Below are 12,554 nucleotides of genomic sequence, written 5' to 3'. Positions count from 1 at the left end.
TACAGGGGAAGGCATTTGGGGCAAATGTCTTCCCCCACATTGGCAGCGCCCGAAATCGCTTTTCGAGAATCAAAGAAAACTTCACAACTTTTCTGAGGAAATGTTGGTTAATCACACTGCACAGCAGTGCGCAAGGAATCGAAATCCGAGTTTTTTTTTTAATTAATTCCGAGAAACCTTTTTGGGGTAAGCCCCCGCAGTGTCCAAGACCGCTTCCTGGATCCGCCAGTTGTGAATAAGTCACGGTCGATACCGAGCTTCGGCGGGACCAGGCGCTGTATACGTTGTTCTTTCAATGAAGAGGTGGACAGACACCTAGCCCCACATTAGGGTGTGTCATTTTGGGCACTTTTTTCGCAAAACATGGTGCTCCACTGATTTTATCGTGCCCCAGACACGTAGAAACCGTGTGACATTTTTTATTTCCCCCAAATATTAACACCCATGCGGCGCCGACCGCCGACACTTTGGCCTATCTCTCAGCATTAGCGACCTCAGCGCCCCTAGCGGCAATGTTTTGAACTAACACGCCCGCTATATGCTTTGTGAGCTTACGATCATCATTAAATGCATTTTACCGAAATGACGCCTTGCTGTTGGCTTGTCTGGCACTCAGAATGTTGGTGAAAATGTGATGTTATGCATCTTAAAGCAGGAAATAGTTCTGTGTTAATGTATATTGCATAGTACTACCCCCGATCCCCGTCCTGGTCTGACGGGATACGTACGAGCGCATGTTTATAGTGCCTGCTATTAGGTGTCACATGTTTTTTTTTTGTAGCGTCGTTCACTGCATAGACCCCGGGGAACAGGGGGGGGGGGGCAGTGGGGGCGCTTGCCCCCCCCCCTCCAACTTGAGAGCCGAGTGGGCGCCGCCCCCTCAACATTGATGCAACGATGAAGGATCTCTGCTCACTTTTATGGACCTACATGTCTGTTTTTATATAAACATCAGCACGAGGTATTTCTCTTGCATGTGAAGTGAATGGTTTCTGCTGACTCGGCATCGATTTAAGAACACCTGCTATTATCATCCCACTTTGATTTTATCTGAACTTGATCATAACTTTGGTAGGTCAGAATAATCAGATTTTATACTGGACTATTTTGGTTCCGGATGGTATTTGATTTGGCGTGATGAGAACATTATGACGTACAACGGTGGTAAAGTCGTTGATTGATACAGGTTTACTCGCTCCGGTGGGAGGCAGTAGCGGCGGAACACCTTCAATTAAGTGGAGGGGGGGGGGCATGGCGACTTTTGGTCCCATTCTTTCCATGCAACGCCCATAGGGCTAATGTTAAAATGCCCAAATCAGAGGGGGCACGGTGCCCCGGTGCCCTCCCCGTTCCGCCGCCTATGGTGGGAGGGCGGCGTGTGGGACTCAGAAGGAGACTAATGGTTTGTATTGTGCCTTTGGTAGGACCCTCAGTATCACCGATGCAGGGCCTTCAGAGCCTCCAATTAGGGGCCTTTAGAGGCACTGGTGTGGGGTCCTCACATACGCCCGTGTGGCCCCTCAGAGGTGCTAGTGTGAATCCCTCATAAGCACCGGTGAGGGTCCTCACAGAATACAGACGCCGTTGTGGACCCTCAGAGACACTGGTGTGGGTCCGTTACATGTGGGTGTGTGGCCCTTAGAGCTGCTGGTGCGAACCCTTTAAAAGTCGGCAGGGGGCCCTCAACGACCGGGGAGGGGGACCTCAGACCGGCAAGGGGCCCACAGAGGCCGGCGGCATCTTCAGAAGCCTTGTGGGGTCCTTAGATACCGACAAGGTACTCTGAGACGCTAGTGCGGCCCTCAGTCTCTGATGTAGGGCCCTCAGAGTTGCAGGTAGGTGGCCGTCAGATATGCTTTTGCCGAACCCTCACAGGCGCAGGTGTGGGTACCTCAGAGCCACCAATATAGGGTTGCATAAATGGTGTGGCACTGGCTTGGGGGACCCTCAGTGGTGTCCTTATGGGCCCTTAGAACCACTGGTGTGGGTCTCTCAGAGGTGCTGGTTGTGAACCCTCAGAGGCCCTGCTGAGGGCCCTCACGGTCTCCGTTATGGGATCCTCAGAAGCCGGCGTAGACCCTGACGGAGATCTTAGTGTGGCTACTTAGGGGCTCATGAGGTGCTCTTACGAGACCTGTGAGGTCTTTCTCAGCTGAAATATAGTCAGCGTAGACCCTCAGAGGTCAGTTGGTACCGCAGGGGTCTTTATGGCCGGGTGGGCTCTCAGAAGCACCAGTGAGGGCCCTCAGTCTCACAGTCGTCGTAATGGGGCCGTCTGAGACATTGGTGTGAGGCGATTACTGATTACAGGTTGGCGTAAGGCCCTAGATATGGCCCCTCTTGGGCCGGCAAGGACTCTCAGAGGCACGCTAGCGGCCATAAGAGGCCGGTAAAGGGCCCTCAGAGGCCGCCAGTAGCCTTCAGAAGCCGGCGTGTAACCCTCATGGACAATTTAGTGAGGCTTCTTTGGACTCACGAGGTGCTGTTACGAGCCCTATTCTTTCTGAATCGAAATATGGCCAGCATAGACCCTGAGCGGTAAACTGGTGCCACAGAGCCCCTCCGACCCGAGGGGTCCTCTGAATGCGATAGGGGGGGACTAGATGGCACGTGCCTCCTGGGACCCCCTGACTACGCTACTATTTCATATGCGTCATGTCAGGTATTTTGGGCTTGCACCCCAACTTGAAGAATGTTCCTGGGCCCCTGTGACAATATATTGTATTCATTATAGGTATTCGTCATTAGCTTGCACTCTCTGCAATCTGCCCATACTATTATTTGTCCCTAGACGCGCTTACAGAAAGCAGGGATAAGCCCATACAGTCAACGGCCTGTTAGTTTAGCAAACAGCCGCCAGGGGCGCTAGGGTCGCCTATGTTGTGAGATAGGGCAAACTTCTCTCGCTCGGCGCCGCCTGGGGGTTAAAATTTGCGGGAAATTAACAATGCCACGCCCTTTCCACATGAGTGGAGCACAATAAAATCGATGGAGCACCTTGCATTGCGATTAGTGACACACCCTACCCCACATCCTACTGCTATGCCCGTGCTTCTGTGGGTGAAGCACTAAAGCATCACGGAATCCCACAGGACCTGCGAGTCGACGAGGTGGCCGCTTTGGCCGCCGGGTACTGCAGCTCCCTGGAGTTGCCTGGGACCGATGGCAAAACAACAGCTCTGGCGGTGCCCCTATGGGCCGTAGTAATTAGTGAATTCCTGTAATGTAGAGATCATATCCTCAATAATCTCCATTACCATTTTATCATTTTATATTCCTAAACAGTATGACAGAACAATTATGCTTGCCTACGTTCAGGCATTACCTCTGATGGTCATACGCCCAGTACAACATGTGTTGTCTGTCAAACAACAATCGACGACGGGATCCCTTCTCATCAATCTCTTAAGCCATCGGTTGTCAATTCACCCACCCCGTTTCCCTAGAAATAGACGGTCAGATTCGGCCTGGGTCCTTACGACCCCTCTAGATTCGCCAGAGACGGGATCGGATCGCCGTTATTGCACCCGTCTTAGTGTCTTTAATACTATGACAGCTTCGACCACGGACGTCGGACGGGGTGATCGTTCCACGAATGTACGCACCAAGATACCTATAAGAAACAGGTAGATCCGATGTTTGAAAGTAAAGCCCCAGTCACAAATTTGACGCACCTGTGACATTTCCTGACACCCACGTGACTATTGGGGCATTCCACGTCAAATCGAACAAAATTGGGCTGATTTGCACCTTACCACCGGCGATTTGTATATAACTTGGTAGACGGATTCACCTATCCCTCCTAACAATTAATATGAGTGTTTTTTTGCATTTCTACCCGGAATTGTAAAATTATAGGGTACTGAATTTTGAAAAAATTGAAGGCCGTCATATTTTTGATTTGCCATAACTTTGGATACGCTTGTCACATTTTAATGAATTCAACTTCATTCAATAGACAATTCTTTCGACTTTCTTTTTTTACAAGAAATTAGTAACTTTTTGATCTTGAACTTTACTTGAATTCGACTTGAAATTCAAAAAGTTGAATAGCAAAAAACACGTCACCTTCGATTTTGCTCATTTTTGTATATAATAACGAGCCATGTGTTCTTAACAATCTGTGAAAAAATTGGAGTGGGCCATTCATAAACTTGGAAGTAAATGACACATATGTCAGCGCATGTCAGGCGACCGCGCGCGACCTTGGAGCGGCGAAATTCAGTGTTATTGGGAAATCTGCCAGCTTATGGCATGAATTCTATGAACACCATTCTACCAACCAGTTCTGGGTGCTCTTAGATGCACATGACATGTGATATAGCACCGCCTGTTCCATTATTTTACATTCTTATTTTTTTTTAACTCAACCCTGATTAATGGGATCAGTACCTAGGTTTTGCAACCAAAGAGCCTTTTCAATGATCAGTAGGTATTCAGTGCCTATCGTTACATAGGCAGGCTAGCAGATCATTCCTGGCATACGCTTCCTTGCAAATGTACCTTATTGTTTCGATAACTGATAATACGCTGCTTATTTTGTTGCATTCAAGGCTGAAGCGCCCTAAAATACCTAGCTCAGCACTGCATCCCCTGTTTGAGCTTGGCGCTTTGGTTGCTATGGGCTTCGGTGAGCGTCTCAGCTGGGTATCGTCACGTGACCAGACCATCATGATCCACCAATCACAGCGCTTCGTAATGCCTGAAGCCTCGGGGCCGCGGTCAGTTGAATGTTGCTCATCCTCTAAGATAGCGTGAGGCTCTTGTCACCTCCGTCGTCTGACAGGTATGCTGAGTGGCTTTTTGCAATTGTATATAATGCTTGTCACTATCAGGTGAAACATTATTTTCGCATTGTTCAATTTATTTTGGTTTAGCGTCGGCATCGGCGCATCAAACGTTAGTTTTAATTTTTTAGAAAATGTGTTTCAATAGGCAAGCGTTGTTTGTGTCATTCGTAAGTCGTAACTGTTTTGACACTTGATGACTGGTTTGATAAACATAGCTATGCTATCCAATGACTTAAATTAGCATTAACATCCAGCAATGATATACATAGTTTCATGCATTGTAGGTATTGGTCAGTATTTAAACAGTTCTTGAAGTATTTTTGATAGGTGACCAAAGCTCATTTTTATAAAAGTGCTACAAAAAGTAATCAAATAGGTAGTACCTACAACATGAGACATGCGTCGAGTGTATACCGCTGATGTAAATTCATGAGCGACATAATAATTTTTGAATGGATTTTGCGATTTTGATTCCCTACAGTTCCCTTCAATTTTGCATGTATGCCAAAGAACGGATGTGTGACCGAGGAGAGCAGATGTTTTGAATTCTACCATCTTACCAAACATTCATTGATAATATGTTTGCCCAAGTTAAATTTATGGATCAATTTGCCAGAGTTCATAGGTAATAATAAAAAGGCATTCATTACTTGAAACTCTCGTGCGATTCGTTGAACAATCGTTATATTAACCGAGCCGTGCCGAGGGGTAATCTCACAGTCACACCCCTAAGGTTTTCACAGATATGTATCTCAAAAACGATGGCAAGGAGCGTCGCCGTTTTTTTTTGCACACCTGTTTATGCATATTTTCCGTACGTGGAGGTTTCAGACCCACGTCTATCATGTTCCGGTTACCGATCACGTCGAGTGGCCTTACCTTAGAAAAGTCAGAATGCTCGCCATAGCTACACCAACTAAACGATCGCTTTGAAACTGTCAGCAATTGAGTAACAGCATCTATCATACGTATATCTAGGAATCCTTTACATCGGTGACCTAAGGTCAGGCTAATTTTGCGCCCTCTCCATTATAGGTTAGTGGGAGAAAATTCAAAGGCGCCTGTTTTGGACGAATGCCGTTGGGCGTTGAAACCTCGGCCTGAAACCTCGGCTTACCGGTTAACAAGACGCACTTAGTCGGAAAATTGCAGCCCGTAGCCCCTCCTTATGCCCCTGAGGTTTGTTTGTGTTTCAACGAGGGTAGCAAGATGCTGTCAAAAGCAGCGTTATGCCGTTCTAAAGTCAAAAGTTTTTAAAAGAAAATCGTAAAAAAATCTGGAACCATTGAATTTAGTTTGAATCTGATAAGTTATTTCAGAAAAGACGTTAAAGAGCTATCGAATGCGCTTTTTGTGGCGCTACAGCTCTATTTGTTGCCGAGTTGTGAGCCGATTTGTCAAACGATTAGAGAAGGCAAAATTTGGCCTTTGATGAACTCTGGTGAACTGACCTTTTACCTGACCTAAAAAATGACGGAGTACTTTCGTCGTGTTTTTTTGACGCTCTTTCGAATGTCCCATATTCCGTGTCGCTACGTGACCTAGGAGCAGAGGTGAAGGGGGTTAATTAAACACCCTTCCCTTTGCCCGGCGCGGGTTAACTGTTCTCACGTTGTGTTGTTCATAGGTACCCTGAATGCAAACTGCAAATGCAAACTTTTGTTGCAATAAGGCAAGGGCTCATGCATTGTTTCATTAGCATTCTTATCGACCTTGGGATAATTGCATGCATTCTATTGCAGATAACACATCAACGCAGAAGACATGGCCCAGGCCGACAGCCAAAAAGAATTAGTACTAAGCAACAAGCTGTATTGTTGTGACCCGCTTAAGCGCCATCCAGCACAGAAAAGGAAGCGAAATTTAAGGCGCATTAGTGAGGTGCAATTGAGAAAATGTGCTGACTTCGGCTTAAATGCTGCGTCGCTTCTTTGCACATGGTGTCGCAAAGATCTAGCAAAATTATCAGTTATCGAAACAACGGATGCGGCTTGTACTGCGAACAGTGGCGACAAAACCGGAACCCGCCATGATTCGTCCAGCAGTCCTGCCACCCCCGTCCTCAGTCCTGCAAGCGGCATCGAAGAATGGGAGGCGGCACACGAGGTCAACGTGTTAAATGAAACTTTCGGTTTGCTCGGAGGATCACCTTTAACTAAAAGAAAACTAGGTCAAGAGCATTATGTTACGGAGAAAACGAAAAAAATCGCCGGCATCGTGCAATCAAAATTATCACATTTGCAAGGTAACTCAGAAACTGACAGGGTGGCGACTGCTAGCGATGATGCAACTGAGAAAGCGGGTTTTTATGACGAAATGCTCGAGCAGCTAAAAGCAAAATTTAGCAAAAGCACTGACAGACATGAGAAACTTCGTATACTCACCACAGTACCTGCATCATGGTCCGCCAGACAGATAGCAAGCGTATTCGAAACGACAGTTCATATGGCTTGTGCAGCGAAGAGGTTGCAAGAGGAAAAGGGCTCTGTTAGCGATCCTTGTCAGAAAGCTGGAAAATCACTGTGCGATGAGACGGAGAAACGGGTTAAGTTATTTTACCTCCGAGACGACATCAGTCGTCAGATGCCTGGGAAAAAAGATTTTTTGTCCATTATAAATGCTGAAGGAAAAAAAGAACACGTGCAGAAACGTTTAATGCTTTGCAATTTGAAAGAAGCTCATCGATGTTTTAAAAGCGAACACCCAGAAAGTAAAATCGGACTGTCGAAATTTGCTGAGCTACGCCCACCTCAGTGTGTCTTGGCCGGGGCCAGCGGAACGCATAGCGTCTGTGTTTGTAGTCTCCACCAAAACGTGAAGCTGATGCTTGAGGGCTCCCAACTGAACAAGCTTGCAAACAAAGAAGGAGAGATTTTGGTTAGTTATCAGCACTGCTTAGCAAAAGTTATGTGCAACCCGCCAGCATTAGACTGCATATTTAGAAAATGTGAAGAGTGCGCAGGAACGAAACGGTTGGAGCAACATGTTCAGGATGTGTTTGACAAACATATGATTGAAATGGTGCAATTCAGAAAGTGGAGAACGACAGACAGGTGCACATTGGAAACTGTCGAAAAACAGACCTGTGAGTTCATTGAAGACTTTTGCGTTGACGTTGAGCGTCTCATTATTCACGATTTTATTGCGAAGTCTCAGGCATCCTTCCTGCAGAGGCTCAAAACCAGCGATCTAGCTGATGGAGAGATTGTAGTCATCGGTGATTTTTCGGAGAACTATAGCTTTGTTGTTCAGGATGAGGTTCAATCATATCATTGGAACAGTGACCAAGTGACCGTGCACCCGTTTGTTTGCTATTGGCTTGAAGATGGCCAAACAAAACATCTCTCTTATGTCGCCATCTCTGAATGCATGACACACGACACAGTCGCCGTTCATTTGTTTCAGAAAGGTTTGATGAGTTTTCTTTCAGAGAGACTGGGATACACGCCAAAAAAAGTGTACTATTTTTCAGATGGCTGTGCGGGACAGTATAAGAATCGGAAAAATTTTGTGAATCTTTGTCACCACGCTGAGGATTTTGGGGTTCCCGCCGAATGGCACTTCTTCGCTACGTCACATGGGAAGGGACCGTGTGATGGCATTGGAGGAACGCTGAAGCGATTGGCTGCGAGGGCAAGTCTGCAGAGGCCTGGCGACAACCAGATCGTTACCCCACGACAGTTCTATCTTTTTGCTCGTGAACACATACCATCCATCAGTGTTCAATTTTTCACATGTCATGAATGGCAGCAAGAAAATGACTTACTTTCCGACAGATTTGGGGCGTCGAAACCCCTTAAAGGAACTCACAAGATTCACTTTGTTCGCCCTGTTAACACACGACTGGTGCAAGTGGCAGAGTACTCCGATTCCTGTAATGTCAGAATTGAATCAGTTGTGAAATCAGTATCGCAGCAGTGTGTGTGAGAAACCATGTAATAAAAGTGCATCCGTGTTCATTGTATTCCTATGCCAAAAATGCGAAGGCACATCCCCATTGCCATGCGTCATGTGCTGCAGTGTGTATGCCAGGGGGAGATACAAAGGGAGATTTTCACACATATGCACACACACGCCCCCACTCAACACGCCCAAACACAAGCCCCTCCCCACTCCCTCTCTCCACACGCCAACGTGCCCGTCATTTCAAGGTCACGCGCGGAAGCCTGACATTGCTACATAAAAATGGCGTTTACTGCTAAAGTTATGAATGGCCCACTCCAATTTTTTCACAGATGGTTGGGAACATTGTGGCGGACATAATATGTAAAAATTACCCAAATCGAAGGGTACGTGTTTTTTGCTATTTAAATTTTTCTGTTTTAATTCAAGGTCAAATGCATTTCAAGGTCACTTCAATTCAATTTTATAATTAAAAATCAAAGCCTTATCAATTGCCTACAAGACCCTGTTAATATCATTTTGATACCAGAAAGGGAACCAGAGTTATAGACATTTAAAAAATTGATGTGTGGCATTTTTGGCTATATTCGATGACCTATATCTCAGCGATATGTTATCAAATTTCGAAAATATTATACGTAACTCAGTTTTGGACCATGCCCAGTCTGCCTACAAATTTTCAGAAAAATCAAAGGGGGTGACGGATTTCGGTGTTTGATTTGACGTGGAATGCCCCTATTGTATTAACTTTTGTGTTTTGCGATGTTTTGACCTTATTTAAAGTACTGAAAGCTCAAAATGTATGATTAATGTTGTTTAAAGCAGCATATTAATAATTATGTTTGTAAATTATCGATAAGCTGCTTATAGCAGGTCACGTGATTGCTACCAGATTATGTGCTCAGAAAGCATCTTTTCAACTTCGATTTTGAACAATTTTTACCTCCTTTGAGGCCAAATGATGGACGGTTTGAGGCACACGATGAAATGCTGAATCTATTGATGCCAAAATTTGTTCATTTTTTGCATTTTTAGACTAGTATATCCTGGCTCAAACTTTGACCAGTTTGTGTGTAAACCCTATGGTGAAGGGAAAACTTCACGCCCAGCAGGCGTCATTACAGTGCTGCCAAATCGTGTTTGGTGGGGGTCGGTACGCACCATCCAGGCCTAGGATGCATCGAGGTTTAAAAGAATGCAGTCTGTGGATCAATCAACATAACAATGGTGGTATGCAACCACATTAAAATATCTCCCCGACTCCCGCAACGTTCCAACGCCCCTCCGTTATGCATTCGCCTTGTGTGTCCGCCGAGCCGGCTTGCCTCCAATGACGTCATCGGCCGGCCGGCGGCGTTCAAGGTCAAACGGCTGGTGTCCTTACCTGGAGTTGTATAGCCTTGGATGTGCCTTTGGTGGGCGTCACAGATGCTACACCCTTCCTGATGATGTCTTGGCTCCTGCTCCACATGTCCATGAGTTTCAGCGTTGTGCTGAATCTGCAGAGAACACTTGCTGCATTCCTCGCCTGCCAACTTGGTGAAACTGATATTCATCTTTTTTATTACTTTTCTGTACGCTTCGAAAGAGCACTGGCCCTCTTCAACAACACTGCCCGTGACAAAATCATGGTACATGCTTGTCACAGTGACATCAGCTGGCAGATAGTACCTGTTTGGAGCGTGCTCATATCGGTAGTGATGTTTTATTGGACTGAATGTCCAGATGTGCTTCGTGATGTCTTCCTCAGTTACTTTCGGCTCTCTTCCGAGGCGACCCCGCTTGTCAGTGTCGCCGACGACTCCGTCGCCACTCGTCACTGCGTTCGCGACGGCGTCACTGTTCATGGCTCCGAAGCCGAGGGTGGTGAGGTAGAACCCCTTGCAGACGAGGACTGTACCAGTTTCCGACGGGAGTGTCCATGAGAATGTGTTTTGTTTTCTATGACAGTTGTCTGTTGTTGTTTTCGACAGCGCCCTTCTAGTTTTAACGTCTCGACAGGTCACCGTGGATCGATACCACTGACGGCGGGCGCTGTACTCGAGCTGATTGACGCTACTGTTTATCTTCTTGCGCTGATCCTCTGAGATCTTGGTGTTGCATCCTTTCTTGCATCCGGACGTGCATGCCTCTGGTGGCGTCCTGACGCCGTGTTTTTTTGCGAAGTTAGCTACTTTTTGTTGTTCCGTTCTGGCCCGCTTCGCTTCGCACTTCTGCACATCAGCATGTGGATCAGCGGCTGCTGGGGCCGATGTCTCATCGCCGTGCGGCCCCTCAGGTATGTGATATTCGGCTGCAGGCTCCATGGTCATCAGTCCATCACCATCGGGACCCATTACTGCTGAATCAGTGGTGTGAGCCAGTCCACTTGCCATGATCGGACTGAGCGAGGAATTACCACAGCTCTGTTCATCGGAAGACTGTGCAGCACCTTTTTTAGGGGTTGATAAGGCAGTTAAAGGGACTATCCCACCTTCTAAAATGTTGTTAAAACCAGTTAAATTGTGCCCGACTTTATAGATTGGATGACCAGGAACACGGTTCTGGCATTTATTTTTCATTAAACATCTTAGGCTTCCCATATTCCAAACGCAAACTTTCAAATATGTGACGTCACAGCCCAAAATTACCTCCTTCCCCAGGCCACATTTTTGTCATAAAGCTGATTCTTTTTACTCTGTAGGCACCACAACAAAGTTCAGACCAAGTTTTAAGTGATTTTTCAACGAACAAACCCATTTAAATCAGAATGACTGAACGAGGTGACGTCACACTAACGGTCGCTCCATGTTGAAGATAGGGCCTTGTACAAGGCCCATTTTCAAATGAAGGGAACGAATTTCTTCAACACCAAGAGGCCGCGGGGGTTGCAACCTAGATAGATAGTGGTTTCTGAACCTCGCCGCAAACTTGGCTATCTCAACTCAAACCCCATGTTAAAGGTGGGATAGTCCCTTTAACATGACCAGCAGCGGTGAGATGTCATTCATGAGGCTGGCCTCCAGATCAGATGGCATCAGTGAGGACACTCCCAAGTCTGTCCATGACTCAGCTGAGATGGAACCATTCCCCGCGGCGGGGGCGCTGTCAGCCGTCGTGACAGGAGCCTCGAGGTCAGACGGAGGAACGCCGAGGTCAGGCGATGAAACGCCGAGGTCATTCGACGTCGTGACGGGAGCGTCGAGATCGGACGCCGGAACACCAAGATCAGACGCCGGAACGCCGCGGTCAGACGCTGGAGCGTTCAGATCGGACGCCGGAACGCCGAGGTCATCCGATGTCGTGACGTCGTGACGTGACGTGACGAGCATTGAGATCGGACGCCGGAACGCCGAGGTCAGGGCCGTGGTTAGACGCTGGAGCGTCGAGATCGGACGCCGGAACGCCGAGGTCATCCGATGTCCTGACGGGAGCGTCGAGATCGGACGCCGGAACGCCGAGGTCATCCGTCGTGACGGGAGCGTCGAGATCGGACGCCGGAACGCCGAGGTCAGACGCTGGAGAGTCGGGATTGGACGCCGGAACGCCGAGGTCGGGCGCCGGAACGCCGTGGTCAGACGCTGGAGCGTCGAGATCGGACGCCGGAACGCCGAGGCCAGCCGACGTGATGTGAAGTACATACATCCTAAACAACTGAAAAGACAAAACACTGGATGTTATATCTGTCAATGTTTTTTTTTGTGAGTTAAATATCATTTTTGTACGTTGAATAAGATCACAAAAATAAAGGCAACCGAGACAACGCACTTACTTTTAACATGGGGTTCTGAATTCGAATAGCAGTTCCGTAGCTTGAGCTGAGACGAGCACAAATCAGGAGTTTTTACGGCCCAGCGATCACCCTAGGCAAAGATATTCCAT

The sequence above is a fragment of the Amphibalanus amphitrite genome, unplaced genomic scaffold (assembly GCF_019059575.1).
Source record: "Amphibalanus amphitrite isolate SeventyFive unplaced genomic scaffold, NRLGWU_Aamphi_draft 000237F_arrow, whole genome shotgun sequence".
NCBI lineage: Eukaryota > Metazoa > Arthropoda > Thecostraca > Balanomorpha > Balanidae > Amphibalanus > Amphibalanus amphitrite.
This window is presented reverse-complemented; position numbering follows the sequence as displayed.